At 45.3% G+C, this 20,791-nt stretch overlaps 1 protein-coding gene across 11 annotated transcripts in view; it reads left to right on the top strand.

Annotated features, from left to right (window-relative positions):
- LOC102121273 (polyprenol dehydrogenase) overlaps window positions 1–20,791 on the top strand; it is a 389,469-nt gene that overhangs the window by 179,016 nt on the left and 189,662 nt on the right. The window lies entirely within an intron of this gene.

Here is a 20,791-nt window from a genome sequence, read left to right as displayed (position 1 = left end):
ACAGCGTTTGTGTATCCACCATCCAGTTGTATCAAATCATAACATTTTGCTTAATTAGTTATAAATTATGTATGTGTCTTGGGTATCCCTTTCCAATTAGTTTGCTATTACATAAAAAATTACTTCATAACATGGGTCAATAGGAGACTTTTTTTTTTTTTTTTTTTGAGACTGAGTCTTGTTCTGTCATGCAGGCTGGAGTGCAGTGGCAGGATCTTGGCTCACTGCTGCAACCTCTGCCTTCTGGGTTCAAGCGATTCTCCTGCCTCAGCCTCCCGAGTAGCTGGGATTACAGATGTGCACCAGCATGCCCATCTAATTTTTGTATTTTTAGTAGAGACGGAGTTTCACCGTATTGGCCAGGCTGGTCTCGAACGCCTGACCTTGAGTGATCCACCCTCCTCAGCCTCCCAAAGTGCTGGGATTATAGGTGTGAGCCACCCTGTGCCCTGCCTCAAAATATTCTTAATGAATAATGAATACCCGTAAGCATTTGAATACAACCATTTATCTTTTTCATTGTGTAGCAATTGTTTGAACTTCAATGTGCCTTCTAAAAATGTTTTATTGTAAAACATTTCACACATTTGAAAGATGCAGGGAATCATTTGAACAGCATTTGTGTACCCACTGTCCAGTTGTGTCAAATCATAACATTTTGCTAAATTAGTTATAAATTATGTATGTGTCTTTGTGTGTCTGAGTGTACATGAAAGAAGATATTTCAGAGACTATTGCGCTCTTGGGTACCCCTCTCCAATTATTTTGTTATTACATAAAAAATGACTTTATAACTTAGGTCAATAGGAGACATTTAAAATATTATTTTCCATGCATCTTTGTCCTTGTTTATTTTCTCTAGAAAAGAAAAATGTCCTTTCCCTGTTCTTACTTTCAATTCCCAAATGAAGCTTCAATGTAAAACTAATTATCTGAGAATGTAGCATCGCTCTTGTTTTTTTTTTTTGTTTTTTTGAGATGGAATCTCGTTCTGTCTCCCAGGCTGGAGTGCAATGGCATGAGCTCGGCTCACTGCAACCTCTGCCTCCCGGGTTCAAGCGATTCTCCTGCCTCAGCCTCCTGAGTTGCTGGGATTATAGGCACCGCCCCACCATGCTGGCTAATTTTTGTATTTTTAGTACAGACGGGGTTTCACCATGTTGGTCAGGCTGGTCTTGAACTCCTGACTTCATGATCTGCCCGCCTTGACCTCCCAAAGTGCTGGGATTACAGGTGTGAGCCACCGCGCCTGGGCAGCATCTCTCTCTATTTGCTGAAGCTGTGTGTGCTGTGAAGATTGTAGTTTTAGCCATTGAGGTTCCTCTCGAAAGGGGGCCCTGTATTTTCCTGATGGGAAATGGTTTATCTGAAGCCTGGGGAATGGCTGGTGTTTGTGAAATGGCTGCATTCAGACGAGAAACCACACGTAGACATCCTCACAAAGGCTCCGAGTCAGCTTTCCAGGGGGCTGGGTTTTATTCTGGTGCAAAGGAGTGAAATATTGCAAACACAAGTGATCCTTGGTGGCTCACTGCCTGTAATCCCAGCACTTTTGGGAGGCCAAGGCAGGAGCATCACTTGAGCCCAGGAATTTGAGACTAGCCTGGGCAACACAGCAAGATCTCGTTTCTACAGGGAAAAAAAAACCCGGGTATGATGGCATATGCTTCTGGTCCCAGCATCTCAGGATGCTGAGGCAGGAGGATGGCTTGAGCCCAGGAGGTTGAGGCTGCAGTGAGCTGTGACTGCTCCACTGTGCTTCAGCCTGGCTGATGGAATGAGACAGTGTCACAGAAAAATGAGAAAAAAATAAGTAAATCCTGGATGCAGCAAAGAACCGTGTCCTTTCTTTATTAAGCCCCCATCCTGGTTGTGTATCCATGGTCATTTAAATATTCGGGGGTATAAAAATACAGTGGCCAAGAATTACCTGAACTAGGCTGGGGTGCAGTGGCGTGGGCTCGGCTCACCGTAACCTCCACCTCCCGGGTTCAAGTGATTCTTCTGTGTCAGCCTCTCGAGTAGCTGGGATCACAGCCACGCCCAGCCACGCCTGGCTAGTTTTGTATTTTTAGTAGAGATGGGGTTTCACTGTGTTGGCCAGGCTGGTCTCAAACTCCCGACCTCAGGTGATCCGCCCACCTCGGCCTCCCAAAGTGCTGGGATTACAGACGTGAGCCACCGCACCTGGCCTGTTTCCTTAGCATTAATGTTTTCTCGTCTGCCATCAGCCGTTACAGGAGTATGAGCAGTTTCCTGCCTGTTCTGAGGGTTTCGACAAGGGTTTGTGTAAGTTGGCCGTGTGCTGAAGAGGTTCCCATTCAGGAAAGACACTGGGCAGAGGGTAGGACGCCATGCGAAGACAGCTTTCATTTCAGGCAGGGAGAGGCATTCACAGTCATTCCAGTGTTTGATGAACTGTTCCTAGAACTACTTCATAGGTATACATGTGCCACGGTGGTTTGCTGTACCTATCAACCTGCCATCTACGTTTTAAGCCTCGCATGAATTAGGTATGTGTCCCAGTGCTTTCCCTCCCCTTCCCCCCGCCCAGCAGGCCCCCGTGTTCACAGAAGTGTTCACGTAACTCTAGTGTCTACCTGCTGTTCACCCAGGCAGTCTCCCTTTGGTGTTGTGTAATGCCCTGGGAGCTATACGCGTCCTTGAGCTACCTCCGGTTAGAGATCGCATACCTATGAATGCTGTGAGGGGCCCTGGGAGCTATACGCGTCCTTGAGCTACCTCCGGTTAGAGATCGCATACCTATGAATGCTGTGAGGGGCCCTGGGAGCTATACGCGTCCTTGAGCTACCTCCGGTAAGAGATTGCACACCTATGAATGCTGTGAAGGTCACTCAGTTCTGCGCCTGTTGAGGAAATCTCACTTCCATCTTCAGAGCTTGGTAGCCCCAAGGTAAAATTTTAAGAAGTAAAGAGATTGTGAGTTTGCATATTCTGGGAGGTGATGTGAGGACAAGCTCTTAAGATGAAGTCTCTAGGCATACAGGAGAAAGAAGTAAAGGTCAAAGCAAAGTGGCATGAAAAAGGCCAAAACATGGCCAGACATGGTGGCTCACACTTGTCATCCCAGCACTTGGGGAGGCCGGGGTGCGTGGATCATTTGTGGTCAGGAGTTCGAGACCAGCCCGGCTAACATGGTGAAACCCTGCCTCTACTAAAAATACAAAAATTAGCCAGGCCTGGTGGTGGGTGCCTGTAGTCACAGCTACTAACAAGGCTGAGGCAGGACAATTTATTTAAGTTCCTTGCAGATTCTGGATATTAGACCTTTGTCAGATGGATAGATTGCAAAAATTTTCTCCTATTCTGTAGGTTGCCTGTTTGCTCTGATGATAGTTTCTTTTGCTGTGTAGAAGCTCTTTAGTTTAATTAGATCTCATTTGTCAATTTTTGAGGCAGGTATTTTTATTACCCCCAATTTCATAAATGAGGAAATGACAGATAGATAGATAGACAGGTAGATATGCCAGTTGTCCTTGAGGAGGCAAAATTTTGCTCAGTTAAAAAACCACTGTGATATAGATAGATGATGGATAGATAGATATTAGACAGAAAATAGATAGAAAATAGATAGAGAGATAGATGATAGATAATAGATAGCTAGATAGATAGTAATAGTCAATGATAGATTGTGATCAGTGATAGGTGATAGATGACAGGTAGATGATATGATAGATGGTAAATAGATGATAGGTAGATGATAGACAGTAGATAGAAAGTAGATAAACATGCTATATCATGATCAAAGATAGATAAGTGATAAATAGTATATGATAAATGATAAGTGGTAAATAGATAAATGATAGATGGTAGATAAGTAGATGATAGATGATAAATGGTAAATAAATGATGGTAGATAGATAAGTAGATGATAGATAAATGGTAAATAAATGATAGTAGATAAGTAGATGATACATGATAAATGGTATATAGATAAATGATAGATGGTAGATAGATAAGTAGATGATAGATGGAGATGGTAAGTGGTAAGTAAATGATAGATGGTAGATAGATAAGTAGGTGATAGGTGGTAAACAGGTCAATAGATGTTCTACAAATAGTTGATAGATAAATGATGGGTGACATGATAGGAAGTGAGTTGGATGATAGGCACACAGACAAATGGATCCCGTATGCATCTAATCTGTCATGCTAAGGCAGGCTTTGTCAACCTTGGCAGTATGTCCATCTGGAGCTGAATGATTCTCTGCGGTGGGGCCATGCTGTGGACTGCAGGGTGTTGAGCAGGATCCCTGGGCTCCACCCACTTGACATGGATGTACACACTATACCTCCCACTCCAGTTATAACAACCAAAAATACCTCCAGACATTTGTATATGTTCCTGGGGGAGGGGGAAGCAAAAGGGCCTGCAGTGGAAAACCACTGATGTAGTTCCCTACAGAGGCCAGCCCAGTTCTGTGGGACATGCCTGGTACCATTTAATGGCGGTAACATGGACATAAGAGCAGTGTGCTCTCTGAGGCTCTGGAAGGGGACTCCCAGCCTCGCATCTTGAGGAGAACTTAGACATCCTACATAGCATTACGATTCCCCTCCCAACATGGCTGTGCTGTGGATCAGGGGTCTCCTCCCGGATCTCCTCCATCCCACCCAGCCCTCTCGTTTTACCTCAGTCTCCGTATGCTGAGTGTGGAAATATCTCTGTGCCCGGGGTCCCGGTCCGGTTTTGTGGTGGGGATTCTTCTCCCACAGCTCCGTCATTCATGTTCCCTCATCTCCTTCGAGGCCGATGTGTTATTTTTCATAGAATGGTGATAAAATGGTGGCATGATATCGTAGAACAGTGATAAAATGACAGCATGATATAGAACTGATAAAATGGTGGCATGATATCATAGAACAGTGATAAAATGGCAGCATGATATAGAACTGATAAAATGGTGGCATGATGTCATAGAACAGTGATAAAATGACAGCATGGTATATAACAGTGATAAAATGGTGGCATGATGTAATAGAACAGTGATAAAATGGCAGCATGATATAGAACAGTGATAAAATGGTGGCATGATATCATAGAACAGTGATAAAATGACAGCATGGTATATAACAGTGATAAAATGGTGGCATGATGTAATAGAACAGTGATAAAATGGCAGCATGATATAGAACAGTGATAAAATGGCAGCATGATATAGAACTGATAAAATGGTGGCATGATATCATAGAACAGTGATAAAATGGCAGCATGATATAGAACTGATAAAATGGTGGCATGATGTAATAGAACAGTGATAAAATGACAGCATGGTATAGAACAGTGATAAAATGGTGGCATGATGTCATAGAACAGTGATAAAATGTAAGCATGATACAGAACTGATAAAGTGGTGGCATGATGTAATAGAACAGTGATAAAATGGCAGCATGATATAGAACAGTGATAAAATGGTGGCATGATGTCATAGAACAGTGATAAAATGGCAGCATGATATAGAACAGTGATAAAATGGTGGCATGATGTCATAGAACAGTGATAAAATGGCAGCATGATATAGAACAGTGATAAAATGGTGGCATGATGTCATAGAACAGTGATAAAATGGCAGCATGATGTAGAACTGATAAAATGGTGGCATGATGTAATAGAATGGTGATAAAATGGCAGCATGATATAGAACTGATAAAGTCGCAGCACGACATCATAGAACAGTGATAAAATGGCAGCATGATATAGAACAGTGATAAAATGGTGGCATGATGTCATAGAACAGTGATAAAATGGCAGCATGATGTAGAACTGATAAAATGGTGGCATGATGTAATAGAATAGTGATAAAATGGCAGCATGATATAGAACTGATAAAGTCGCGGCACGATATCATAGAACAGTGATAAAATGGCAGCATGATATAGAACAGTGATAAAATGGTGGCATGATATAGAACTGATAAAGTGGTGGCATGATATCATAGAACAGTGATAAAATGGCGGCATGATGTAATAGAACAGTGATAAAATGGCAGCATGATATAGAACAGTGATAAAATGGTGGCATGATGTCATAGAACAGTGATAAAATGGCAGCATGATGTAGAACTGATAAAATGGTGGCATGATGTCATAGAACAGTGATAAAATGGCAGCATGATATAGAACAGTGATAAAATGGTGGCATGATGTCATAGAACAGTGATAAAATGGCAGCATGATATAGAACCGATAAAATGGTGGCATGATGTAATAGAATAGTGATAAAATGACTGCATGATGTAGAACTGATAAAATGGCATGATGTCATAGAACAGTGATAAAATGGCAGCATGATATAGAACTGATAAAATGGTGGCATGATGTAATAGAATAGTGATAAAATGACAGCATGATGTAGAACTGATAAAATGGTGGCATGATGTCATAGAATAGTGATTAAATGGCAGCATGATATAGAACTGATAAAATGGTGGCATGATGTAATAGAATAGTGATAAAATGATAGCATGATGTAGAACTGATAAAATGGCATGATGTCATAGAACAGTGATAAAATGGCAGCATGATATAGAACTGATAAAATGGTGGCATGATGTAATAGAATAGTGATAAAATGACAGCATGATGTAGAACTGATAAAATGGTGGCATGATGTCATAGAATAGTGATTAAATGTCAGCATGATATAGAACTGATAAAATGGTGGCATGATATCATAGAACAGTGATGAAATGGCAGATGAGCTCAAGGGTTGGGATTGGACACCCAGAAATGGGAGCACGTGTGGTTGGTTGGACTGAATTATTGATCCATCCTTATCTATTGTTCAACACTTACCTCCTCCACCTATGCTCATATCACTTACAAGGCAGACCTGGCCGGGCACGGTGGCCCACACCTGTCATCCCAGCACTTTGGGAGGCTGTGGTGGGCAGATCACGAGGTCAGGAGTTCGAGGCCAGCCTGGCCAACAAGGTGAAACCCTGTCTCTACTAAAAATAGAAAAATTAGCTGGGTATGGTGGTGGGCGCCTGTAATTCCAGCTACTTAGGAGGCTGAGGCAGCAGAATCGCTTGAACCTGGGAGGCAGAGGTTGCAGTGAGCCGAGATCGTGCCACTGCACTCCACCCTGGTCAACAGAGTGAGACTGTGTGTCTCAAAAACAAACAAACCAAAGCAAGGTAGACCTTATGGGTCTTTCCCTGGGAGCCTACCATACAGTGGTTGTTGCTACAAACAGCAGGGATATGAGACAGACCACCTAAGCCCCTGACATATGAGTCTTGAAAATGGCTGTGGACGAGGAAAATCAGTGAAATAACAGTGACACCAGCGCCCCACTCTCTCTAGGACTCTTAAAAGTTCTTAGCCTGTTTTCCAATCCACTCCAGCCTTCTTTTTCTTTGAATTTGAAAACGAACTTTGAAATTTCTTCTAGTGACAAGAAAATGTCACCGTGTTTATTTTCAGCTATTTATGCATGGGCACTGGCCGTCACCTCCGCTCATGGAGTACCATCTTTTTTTTAGTACGGAGTCGCCGTTGGCATTGTCAACTGAAGCACATGTTGTACATCCACGTATCTCCTTGGGAAGGAAATTAAAGGACTAATTGAAGGAAGAATTAGAAACACTGAATCGACAGAAACGCAGCCACACTCTGTAATTAATTTTTGAAGAAAAGAAAATGAAGTGCTTGGCGATGGTGAACCTCTCCAGCATGTTCATTAGATATTTGCATTTTCTGCCTATTCCATTAAAAGTACCTCTAATCACACAGTCAATCAAAAGTACTTACCCAGACGTCGTCTTTTTAGACTTTGAATCATTCCACGTTCTGTGTAGGGGTGAGACCTTACCACAAAAACAGTGTAGGGCTTGCTGTGTGCTCAGAAGGACACAGTAACCAGGGGGAACTGATGGAACTCCAGCTCTCTGTATCCTTCCTTGTTCCTCTTAGTACTTGGTCAGACCCCACCCCCCCATTAAAAATTCAATTGTTAATACCAATAAGAAAATTGAGGGGTTTCAAAGAATCTCAATGAACCTCGGATTTAGGTCTTTATAAGACCTTGGTAAGCAGTTGTGGATTCTGTAGTTGGTACCTGTCATAAGTTATGATGATCATTATAGCATTACTGAGAGCGTTTTAAAAACTTTTATTGGGCCGGGTGCGATGGCTCACGCCTGTAATTCCAGCACTTTGGGAGGCCGAGGTGGGAGGATCACTAAGTCAGGAGTTTGAGACCAGCCTGACCAACATGGTGAAACCCCATTTCTACTAAAAATACAAAACTTGGGTGTGGTGGAGCGCACTTGTAGTCCCAGCTACTCAGGAGGCTGAGGCAGGAGAATCGCTTGAACCCGGGAGGTGGAGGCTGCAGTGAGCCGAGATCGCACCACTGCACTCCAGCCTGGCGACAGAGTGAAAACTCCATCTCACAAACAAACAAACAAGCTTTTATGATAACATGTATGGAAAGTGTCCCCTCTTGAAATGCTGCATTTTCTGTAACCAAAGCCAACGCTCCGTCCAGCCTATGGTAGCAGCCAGTAAGAGCCGTCAGAACCGGTTGCTGTTACCATCACTAAACACACCGAGAGGGAGAAGCCATGTCCTCGTTCCCCAGCTTCCAGCTCCACCTTCCTCTGAAAGCATCACGCCGTTTCTCACTCCGGATATGTATTTGGTGTTGAGTCCTTCAGCCGTGACATATCTTAACGGTGGCGGTGAGGGGGCAGAACTCGAAGTTTCTCGGCGTTCAGGGAAGAGCAAGCCGTGTTCCCTGTGTAAGCATCTGCCCACATCGGGCTGTTTGGGTACCAGCCGCACCAAGAGAGCAGTGAGTAACGAAGGCAAGGATGGGCTTACCACACTTGGCGATAAGCTGGTTCCATTACCTTCCTGGATTAGAGATCCTTCAGTCATTCCAGAGGTGGATGTTCATACCCAAGAAATGGTGGCTCATGTGTATTTTTTTCTTTGTATGAGACAGAGTCTCGCTCTGTCGCCCAGCCTGGAGTGCAGTGGTGCGATCTCAGCTCACTGCAATCTCTGCCTCCCAGATTCAAGTGGTTCTCCTGCCTCAGCCTCCCGAATAGGCGGAATTGCAGGCGCACACCACCATGCCCGGCTCATTTTTGTACTTTTAGTAGAGATACGGTTTCACCATGTTGTTCAGGCTGGTCTTGAACTCCTGACCTCGTGATCCGCCCGCCTCAGCCTCCCAAAGTGCTGGAATTACAGGAGTGAGCCACCGCGCCCGGCCCCGTTGTAACTCTCTTGCATAGTCCATTTTTCACACTTGTTCAGTGTTGAATGAGATGTTGAATAAATGCTAATATGTTTTATCTTTCTTTTTTCTTCTATGTCACTTTTTACTTTTTGCCATGGGTGGTAATGGTGAGTTCTTTTGCACCCAGGGAAGCTTCATGCCTCATCATCCCAACCTTCTGGAAGTTTTGATTCTTCTAGTTGAAACTTTCCTAATTTTTAAAAACGTTTTTTAAGTTCAGGGATGCATATGCAGGTTTGTTACATAGGTAAACTTGTGTCATGGGGGTTTGTTGTACAGATTATTTAATCACCCAGGTATTAAGCCCAGTACCCATTAGTTATTTTTCTTGATCCTCTCCCTCCTCCCACCCTCTGATAGGCCTCAGGAAATGGTGTTTCCCTCTGTGTGTCCAGGTGTTTCATCACTTAGCTCTCAGTTATATGTCAGAACATGTAGTATTTGGTTTTGCTGTTCCTACATTAGTTTGCTGAGGATAATGGCCTCCAGCTGCATCCATGTCCCTGCAAAGGACATGATCTTGTTCTTGTTTATGGCTGCATAGTATTCCATGGTGTCTATGTACCATATTTTCTTTCTCTCTCTCTCTTTTTTTTTTTTTTTCTTTTTTTTTTGATATGGTGTCTTGCTCTGTCACCCGGGCTGCTGGAGCGTAGTGGTGCAATCTCACCTAACTGCAACCTCCACCTCCCTGGTTCAAGCAATTCGTCTGCCTCAGCCTCCCAAGTAGCTGGGATTACAGGTGAACACCCCCACACCCAGCTAATTTTTTGTGTGTTTTTAGTAGACACAGGATTTCACCATGTTGGCCAGACTGGTCTTGAACTCCTGACCTCATGATCCCCCTGCCTCGGCCTCCCAAAGTGCTGGGATTACAGGCATGAGCCACCGCGCCAGGCCTATGTACCATATTTTCTTTATTCAGTCTACCACTGATGGGCGTTTAGGTTGATGCCATGTCTTTGCTATTGTGAAAAGTGCTGCGATGAACATACATGTGCATGTGTCTTTATGATAGAATGATTGATACTCCTTTGGGTATATACCCAGGAGTGGGATTGCTGAGTTGAATGATATTTCTGTTTTTAGGTCTTTGAGGAATTGCCGCACTGTCTTACACAATGTTTGAACTAATTTACACTCCCACCAACAGTGTCTAGGTGTTCCTTTTTGTCTGCCACCTTGCCAGCATCTGTTGTTTTTTCATGTTCTAATAATAGCCATTCTGACAAGTGTGAGATGGTATCTCATTCTGGTTTTGATTTGCATGTCTCTAATGATCAGCGATGTTGAATGTTTTTTCTTATGCTTGTCGGCTGCATATATGTCCTTTTTTTTTTTTTTCTTTTTGAGACAGAGTCTCCCTCTGTCGCCCAGCCTGGAGTGTAGCGGCGCGGTATCGGCTCACTGCAATGTCTGCCTCCCAGGTTCACGCCGTTCTCCTGCCTCAGCCTCCCGAGTAGCTTTGGTTTTTAAGACCAGTTACATGCACTTTTTCAGAAATTATGGTTTGCGTAACCAGAGCACATCGGTGTTTCCAAACTGGATTTAGATTGGCCGTTTACTAACTAAGGAATGTTGTGCGATTTAGTTAACTTCTCTAAGCCTCGTTTTCCTCATCTAGGAAATGGGAAGAATAGTAAGATCTACCTCAAAAGAGTGTTGTAAAGGTTGAACAAAGTAATCAGATTGTTTAGTAATATGCCTCCCACATATTAAGCCCTCAACCCCGCCACCAGGCCCAGCTAATTTTTTTTGTATTTTTAGTAGAGGTGGGGTTTCACCATGTTAGCCAGGATTGTCTCGATCTCATGACCTCGTGATCACCTGTCTCAGCCTCCCAAAGTGCTGGGATTACAGGCAGGAGCCACCGCACCTGGCCGGCTACCTGTATGTCTTCTTTTGAAAAGTGTGTTCATGTCCTTTGCCTGACGTGGCAAAGGGTGTGCTTTCAATGTGATGTTTTTTGTTTTTTTTTTTTTGTAAATCTGTTTAAGTTCCTTATAAATTCTGGATATTAAACCTTTGTCAGATGCATAGTTGGTAGATATCTTCTCTCATTCTGTAGGTTGTCTGTTTACGCTGTTGATCTTTTCCTTGGCTGTGCAGAAGCTCTTTGAAACTTTCGTAACTTTAAACCAAGTGCTAGCTAACTCCATTTCTCAATTGAGTAACTTCGAAATTAAATTCGAACGACAGCTTCTGCCTTTTGAAGATAAAGAAGGTAGCATAACCGTAGCACTCCACCACACGCTATCACTTGGTTATGGTTGGTGTTTTGAGGATTCTTTTTGTCGCAATCTCTAATTAGTTTTTTTTAAATAAGCATCTTGTAGATAGGATGTTTTTCTCAAGTGTTACCCTGTGTTGACTATGCTAGCATCACCACAGTGATGTACACGTGTTTCTCTATTTTCCGTTTAATAACCACCGTTATGTAGGTGAATCCTTGATCTGACACACATTGCCTGTCTTTCCCTATGAATGGGTTATTGATTTGCGTGGAAGTCTCAGCTTGCTGTAGTGTGTGTGTGTGTGTGTGTGTGTGTGTGTGTGTGGGCACATTTTTAGAGAAACAAGCAGTGATTCTTTTTTAAAAAATTTCTCGAATCCCAGAGTGTTTGAGACAAACCTTGTTTCCCCACGTCGGGTCTCGGGTTATTTGTTCAGCTCCTTCGTCGTTCAGGACTCTGTAGCTCTTTCTTTATTCCTTACTGAAATCTCACGTTGACGAGCTCTTTCCACCTGCTTTGCTTTTCCATTGGCAGATGTCCTTTTTTTTTCCTCCCTTGGTGCTTTTAGGATTTTCTCTTGATCTTTAAAGCTCCACAGTTTTATCAGGATGAGGCTGATGGACATATGGGCATTTAAAAATAAATTGTATGGCTTACTATGCATCTCATAATGGCAGATCTGAGGTTTTATCTCAGGGATTTTTTATTTTTCTTTGCACGAAACCTTTCCATTTACAATTGACCCTTGAAAAACATGGGGGTTAGAGACACCAACCCCTCACACAGTCAAAAATCCATGTGTAACTTTTTTTTTTTTCCTTTCTTGAGACAGACTTTTACTCTTGTTGCCCAGGCCAGAGTGCAATGGCGCAATCTCGGCTCACTGCAACCTCCACCTCCTGGGTTCAAGCAATTCTCCTGCCTCAGCCTCCTGAGTAGCTGGGATTATAGGTGCCCACCACCACGCCTGGCTAATTTTTGTATTTTCAGTAGAGACGGGGTTTTACCATCTTGGTCAGGCTGGTCTTGAACTTGTGACCTCAGGTGATCCACCCACCTCGGCCTCCCAAAGTGCTGGGATTACAGGCGTGAGCCACCGCTCCTGGCCCATGTGTACCTTTTGATTCTCCAAAAGCCTAACTGCTAATAGCCTACTGTTTACAAGAAGCCTCGCTAATAATATAAACAGGAGATTAACTCATTCATATTTTGTATGTTCTATGTGTTGCATACTGTATGCTTAGACTGTAGTAAGCTAGAGAAAAGACATTACCAAGAGAATCATAAGGAAGAGAAACTATATTTACTGTTCATCAAGTGGAAAGGGATCATCCTCGAGGTCTTCATCCTCGTCATCTTCACATCGAGGAGGCCGAGGGGGAGAGGAGGACGAGGGGAGAGGTTGGCCTGGCTTTCTCAGGGGTGGCAGAGGCGGAAGAAAATCCGCATCTAAGTTACTTGTACAGTCCAAACCTGGGAAGGATCAACTATATTTCTGTGTCTCCTTCTCCCAGTCCTTGTCTCCAGAGATAGCAGCATTGGATGTTGCCTCTCAGCTGGTTTCCTTCTCTTTCATGTTCTTTTCTCCAGTCACTTCATGTCATCATCTTTTTCTTCTACATTCTACACGCTTCCACAAGCCTGCCCTCTGCACCCTGGACATGATTCTCCACATTCTTTTTTCTTTTCTTTTTTTGAGACAGAGTCTTGCTGTGTCACCCAGGCTGGAGTACAATAGTGCGATCTCGTGCACTGCAGCCTCCGCCTCCCGGGTTTAAGTGATTCTCCTGCCTCAGCCTCCTGAGTAGCTGGGATTACAGGTGTCCGCCAGCATACCCGGCTAATTTTTGCATTTTTAGCATGACAGGGTTTTACCATGTTGGCTCAGCTGGTCTTGAACTCCTGATTTCAGATGATCCGCCCGCCTCGGCCTCCCAAAGTGCTGGGATTACAGGTGTGTATGCCACCACATCTGGCTAATTATTGTATTTTTTTTTTTTTTGAGACGGAGTCTGTCTCTTGTTGCCCAGGGTGGAGTGCAATGGCATGATCTTGGCTCACTGCAAACTCCACCTCCCAGATTCAAACGATTCTCCTGCCTCAGCCTCCTCAGTAGCTGGGATTACAGGCATCTGCCACCACACCCAGCTACATTGTGTAGTTTTAATAGAGATGGGATTTCACTATATTGGCCTGGCTGGTCTTGAACTCTTGACTCCAGATGATCCGCCTGGCTCGGCCTCCCAAGGTGCTGGGAATACAGGTGCATACCACCACACCTGGCTAATTATTGTTTATTTATTTATTTATTTATTTATTTTTGAGATGGAGTCTTGCTCTTGTTGCCTGGGGTGGAGTGCAATGGCTCACTGCAAACTCTACCTTCTGGGTTCAAGCGATTCTCCTGCCTCAGCCTCCTGAATAGCTGGGACTACAGGCGCCTCCTGCCACACCTGGCTACATTTTGTATTTTTAGTAGAGATGGGATTTCACCATGTTGGCCCTGGTGGTCTCGAACTCCCGACTTCAGATGATCCACCTACCTCGGCCTCCCAAAGTGCTGGGATTACAGTTGTGAGCCACCGTGCCCGGCTAATTCTCATTCTTGATTCTGATCTTCCCTCTTTCTAGTGTTGTCCGGAGATCTCTAGAGCATGAGGTTATAATATCCCCCACTCATTGCTACCACCTTTTTCATCTTATTACGTTACCCCATTAACCCTTTTGTTAAACATTTAATATTGTTTTGCTCTGAATTTATTATTTTCTACCTGATATGAATATATTAAGTTGGTGCAATTTTTTAAAAAAAATTTTTTTTAGACAGAGTCTTGCTCTTGCTACCCAGGCAGGAGTGCAGTGGCACCATATTGGCTCATTGTGCAACCCTAGCCTCCCGGGCTGAAGACGTCGTCCCACCTCAGCCTCATGAGTAGCTGGGACTCCAGGCATGCACTTGACGCATGGCTAAGTTTTGTACATTTTGTAGAGAGAGGGTCTCACTGTGTTGCGCAGGCTGGTCTCAAACTCCTGAGCTCAAGCAGCCCGTCCTCCTTGGCTTCCCAAAATGCTGAGATTCCAGACTTGAGCCATTGCGCCCGGCCTGATAATATTTTGACTCTGGCTTCTTTCTTTTTGTTTCTATTTACCTTTAAATCTCTTTTATGTTCCCCCTGAATTACTCCTCTGTGTGTGTCTTTTATAGGCCGTATATTTGTGTTTTCCTTCCAACCTATTTCTTGCTATAATTGAGATGGTGAAGGATTAGTGGTCTCAGGTCCTTCTGCCTCGCCCCACATAAATCTTCATTTCAACTGATGCTCTTCATTTCTTTTTTATGGAATGTTACTTTCCTGTTTTTTGTGTTTGCCTGTTTTTCTCGTGGGTCCCGAGATGGATATTTTCCCTCCGTATGGGCATTGATTTTAATGCTCACTCTTCGCCCCTGGAGGACGTGAATTGGTTCTTTTTTCCTCCTTGTCCCATGGACCTCAGACGTGGACACACATGTCTGTGGTTTTGAGGTCTTTGTTTTATCTGTTCAGTTCTTTAGCTGCTTAAGATGGACGGGCAGAGGCTGGGCGCAGTGGCTCACGCCTGTCATCCCAGCCCTTTGGGAGGCCGACGCGGGTGGATCACAAGGTCAGGAGTTTGAGACCAGCCTGGCCAACATGGGGAAACCCCATCTCTACTAAAAACACAAAAGTTAGCCAGGCATGGTGGCGGGCACCTGTGGTCCCAGCTGTTCGGGAGGCTGAGGCAGGAGAGTTGCTTGAACCCAGGAGACCGAGGTTCCAGTGAGCCAAGATCGTGCCCCTGCACTCCAGCCTGGGTGACAGAGTGAGACTCTATCTCAAAAAAATGAATAAATAAAAGGTGGATGACAGGGAGCGGAGCCTGTGGGCAGTGAGCGCTGTCCATGACCCTGTCTGTGAGTACCTGCTCTCTGAGGTGACGGAATCTCGGGTGTCATCCCAGCGGTGGCGTGCTCCATGCTGCCATAGGCCAGCCCACGTGGACGGTCATCCAGTGATGACTTGGCCCCAGTGGACAGCTGTCCAGTGATGGGACATCTGGAGCACATGGCCGTCCAACAACAGTTCATCATTGCTGTGCTATGTCTGGTGTTTCCAGTGGCTGCAACCACTAGCGCTCCAGCTCCATTGGCTTGGAGCCATTCCACGGTGGGAATGGCTGCCAGGAGACGATGCCCACTCTTCTCTTCCACCAAGTCAGGACCCACACTCAGGCGAGGCCCTGTGTCTCCTCCTCCCCAGCACAGTCTTGCTGGAGTCATGTAGAAAAGTCATCGGCCGGGCGCGGTGGCTCAAGCCTGTAATCCCAGCACTTTGGGAGGCCGAGATGGGCGGATCACGAGGTCAGGAGATCGAGACCATCCTGGCTAACACGGTGAAACCCCGTCTCTACTAAGAAATACAAAAAAAAAATAGCTGGGCGAGGTGGCGGGCGCCTGTAGTCCCAGCTACTCGGGAGGCTGAGGCCGGAGAATGGCGTGAACCCGGGAGGCGGAGCTTGCAGTGAGCTGAGATCCGGCCACTGTACTCCAGCCTGGGCTACAGAGCGAGAGACTCCGTCTCAAAAAAAAAAAAAAAAAAAAAAAAAAAAAAAAAAAAAAGAAAAGTCATGCAAAGGGCCTCACGAAGGGATACGCTCCCTTCTTCCTGGCCTGTCCTGGTCTGCCACCAGCACTCAGTCATTCTCCTTCCAAACCGAGGTGTGTGCATACATATGATTTGTTGGCCCTTAAAAAACATGTATAGGCCAGGTGCCTGTCATCCCAGCAGTTTGGGAGGCCGAGGCGGGCGGATCACCTGAGGTCGGTAGTTCGAGACCAGCCTGGCCAACGTGGAGAAACCCCATCTCTACTAAAAACACACAATTAACCGGGCGTGGTGCCAGGCGCCTGTAATCCCAGCTCGTCCGGAGGCTGAGGCAGGAGAATTGCTTGAACCTGGGAGGTAGAGGTTGCGGTAAGCCGAGATGGCACCACTGCACTCCAGCCTGGGCAACAAGAGTGAAACTCCATCTCAAAAAAAAAAAAATTTGCATATCAGCTACAATCCTTCCCTAAACTACTGGTGTGACTGTTTTCTGACTCATTCAAGTATTACCCAAAAGATCAGTGACTTCTTAGTGATCCTTTGTCCTAGGAATTATTTTATAGGCTTCTGCAACAAATGGAACCTTGTGTCTCAGTAGCATAATAAGCATATTCTGAATTCCTGGACATTTTTTTTTCTTTTATTTTTTTTTCCTGCACAACTTCATTTCGGGGTAAATGAGGCCAGCACCTGAGTTTCCCACAGCACTTTGGATTCTCTAGGGGCCTGAAAGTTTCTTCTGCTAACGTACACATGGCTTCAGGAAGATGGTGTTGGACCCTTTTTCTTTTTTTGAAACAGGGTCTGGCTCTGTCGCCCAGGCTGACGTGTAATAGTGCAATCTTGGCTCACTGCAATTTCTGCCTCCAGGCTCAAGCAGTCTTCCTACCTCAGCCTCTCGAGTAGCCACAACCGTAGGCACGTGCTACCATGCCCTGCTAATATTTGTATTTTTTTGTAGAGATGGGGTTTTGCCATGTTGCCCAGGCTGGTCTCAAACTCCCCAGCTCAAGCCATCTTGCCTGCCGTGGCTTCCCAAAGTGCTGGGACTCCAGGCGGGAGCCACTGCTTCCAGCCTGCTTTTGGACTCTTGGTCTGGGGTTTGGCCAAAACTCTGGTGATTCAGATGGACTCTTGCAGATTTTAAGAGGAATTAAAGTTTTGTGGCTTAAGCTGAACTGCCGTTCTCAGTGCCCATGCTGGTCCGAATGCTCATGCTGGTCCCTGTAGCGCTTCATCTACTGTGGCTGCTCTTCTAGGTCTGTTTTAGTTGCTGGGGGAGCCTTGCCTGTGCTTGTAGCTATCACCGTAAAATTCAACACACCTGTGCTTGTGTAGCCCCTGAAGATGCCGAAACGTGGTATTCTCACCCCAAAGAGTTTCCACCCTGGTAAGTTCCAGCAAGGCAGCCCGGCAGCTATGCCTGCAGAAACCTGTTGGTACAAAGAAGTGTCAGATGATCTGGAACACCGTGGGTTGATCCTGCATACCATAAGTCTGAAGAACTTGACAGAATTGTCGCATGGTGAGCAGTGATACTAAGCAAAGCTGAGTCACCCTTAAGCTCCCAGGCCCTCAGCCCGGCAAGTAGGAAGGTATTTTGACACCTCTGTTGATGAAGTGCCTCCGATAGCTCAAGTCTTTGGAGACGGCCTCGTAGGAGTTTTAGTTTAACCATAATCTGCTTGCAGATCACTGATGTTTCCATGAGTCATTCCCTGAGGTTGTAGTGAAGAAAACGAGATATTAGCCAGTTTGCTTATTTGCAAAATGCCCACAAAGCCACATTCATTTTCGTGCTGAACATCTTATCGATACCATTTGATTTCCTGAAGGGTTGTATCATAGTTTAGGATTGACTGTACCTCCAAGAGTCATCAGCTAAGCTTCCTGTTTTGTGGATAGAGAATACGGGAGGACGTCTGGTTTCCTTTGAGTGGTGGCATCAGGCCTGAGATTGTGGTCGTCCAAGGGTGCTTTTAGGGGGCAAAAATGCACAGCTATTTATTGAAAAAACGAATGTTGCAGGCCAGGCACGGTGGCTCACGCCAGTAACCCCAGCACTTTGGGAAGCCAAGGTTGGCGGATCACCTGAGGTCAGGAGTTTGAGACCTGCCTGGCCATTGTGGTGGAACATTGTCTCCACTGAAAATATAAAAATTGGCCAGGCGTAATGTTGGGCACCTGTAATTCCAGCTACTCAGGAGGCTGAGGCCGGGCAATTGCTTGGACTGAGGAGGTGGAGATTGCAGTGAGCCGAGATTGTGCCACTGCACTCCAGCCTGGACAACAGAGTAAGACTCTGTCTGAAAAAGAAAGAAAAAAAAAAAGAAACAGAAAAAACAAATCTTCCTCATGACTCTCCAGAGAGCTGAAATAACCAAGAAGTGGAGGAGGAAGGAGGCTAGCATGGATTGGTGTCATTCATCTTGGACAAGAAGCTGTCATGTCAGCCTGCTACTTCCCTGCTTACCATCTCCCCTTTGTCCCGGGCAGGGAGGGCTCTCAGTCTGGTGGTCTCACCCAGGTGGTCCAGCGTTCCAGCACTGAGAGCCAGGAAGCCGACTCCCAAAGCATCATCAGCCGCCTCTTCAGCCATGTAGGAAGTCAGGGCTGGTCCCAGTGGTTAATCCAGACCCCAGAGTGCGTAGCACGGCCCTCCCTACGTCCAGCACACTGGCCTTTCACTGTACCATGTCCTCTTTCTCCTATTGGGTGGCCTGTGTTGCTTTCTCAGTCTCCAAGTCTCTATGTCAGCGAGGAAGTGTCCCATCCGTAACTGAGTCGTGACCTCTGTGAGGCTGACAAGTGCCAGAGCTCATGGTATTAAGGCATATTGAGAAGCAGGTGTTTTGATTTAAAGACTTAGTCCATGTATTACAGTCTTTCTGATGGACTCGTCAACGCAGACGGGGAAAGTTGGCCAGTCTCATTTTGAATGACACGATCACGATGTAGCTGAATATTTACAAAACTGTCTTTGATTTCTTTTTTTTTTTTTTTTAATTTAAGTTCTGGGATACATGTGTAGAACGTGCAGGTTGATTACATAGGTATGCATGTGCCATGGTGGTTTGCTGCACCCATCAACCCATCATCTCTAGGTTTTAAGCCCTGCATGCATTAGGTATTTGTCCGAATGCCCTCCCTCCCCTAGAACCCAACCCCCGACAGGCCCCGGTGTGTGGTGTTCCCCTCCCTGTGTCCATGTGTTCTCATTCTTCAACTCCCACTTATGAGTGAGAACATGCGGTGTTTGGTTTTCTGTTCTTGTGATAGTTTGCTGAGAATGACGGTTTTCAGCTGCATCCACATCCCTACAAAGGACATGAACTCATCCTTTTTGATGGCTGCGTAGTATTCCATGGTGTCTGTGTGCCACATTTTCTTTATCCAGTCTGTCATTGGTGGACATTTGGGTTGGTTCCAAGTCTTTGCTATTATAAATAGTACTGCAATAAACATATATGTTGAAATGTTTATTTTGTTACAGTCAAACACTTACCATGAGAGCTACACCCTTGACAAAGTGTTACGTGTATAATACGGGCTCGTTAACTCTAGGCACAACTGCTGTGGTGTGTACACTCGTGCACCAGACTGCAGAACTGATTCATGTTATATACCGAAACCTTGTACTCGTGGAACAACATCTCCCTATGTCCCTCTCTCCTTATCTTCTGAAAACCATCCTTCTACTGTCTGCTTCTATGAATTTGACTTAGATTCTACAGGTCAGTGACATCATGCGGTATTTGTCTCTCTGTGTCTGCTCTATTTCACGTAACATCCCCCAGGTTCATCCGTGTTGTGGCAAATGACAGAATTCCTCTCTTTCTAAGGCTGCGTGGCATCCCATTGTGTGTAGTACCACAGTTTCTTTTTTTGTTTGAGACGGAGTCTCGCTCTGTCACCCAGGCCGGAGTGCAGTGGTGTGGTCTCGGCTCACTGCAACCTCCGCCTCCCAAGTTCAAGTGATTCTCCTGCCTCAGCCTCCCGAGTTGCTGAGATTATAAGCGCCCACCACCACGCCCGGCTAATTTTTGTACTTCTTAGTAGAGACGGGGATTCACCATGTTGGCCAGGCTGGTCTCAAACTCCTGACTGCAAATGATCCACCTGCCTCAGCCTCCCAAAGTGCTGGGATTCCAGGCACCTCGCCCGGCCCAATTCCCTTCTTTTTAAGGCTACATAGTATGCCATTGTGTGTATGTACCACATTTTCTTTTCTTCTTTGTTTGAGACGGAGTCTCGCTGTGTCGCCAGGCGTGAACCATCGCACCTGGCTGTACTGCGTTTTCTTTATCCATTCATCTGATGATGAACGCTGGTGTTGATTCCGTATCTTGGTGATTGTGAATGATGCTGCCGTGAACATGGGGGTGCAGATGTGTCTCATAGACCGATTGATCTTTTGGATAAATATCTAGAAGCATGCTTGCTGGATCATCGAGTAGTTCTATTTTTAATTTTTTTGAGGAATCTCCGTACTATTTACCGTATTCACCCATTTCTGCAGGAAACAGTGGCAGAGGAATATAAGTTTTGCTTCTTCCCTCTCCCAGCTGTGCAAAAAGAGACCCACAGCCGGGCGTGGTGGCTCATGCTTGTAATCCCAGCACTTTGGGAGGCTGAGGCAGGCAGATCACCTGAGGCAGGCG

This window comes from Macaca fascicularis, chromosome Y (genome assembly GCF_037993035.2).
Source record: "Macaca fascicularis isolate 582-1 chromosome Y, T2T-MFA8v1.1".
Taxonomy (NCBI): Eukaryota; Metazoa; Chordata; class Mammalia; order Primates; family Cercopithecidae; genus Macaca; species Macaca fascicularis.
Note: the sequence above shows the minus strand (reverse complement) of the source record. Positions and strands in the feature narration are given on the sequence as shown.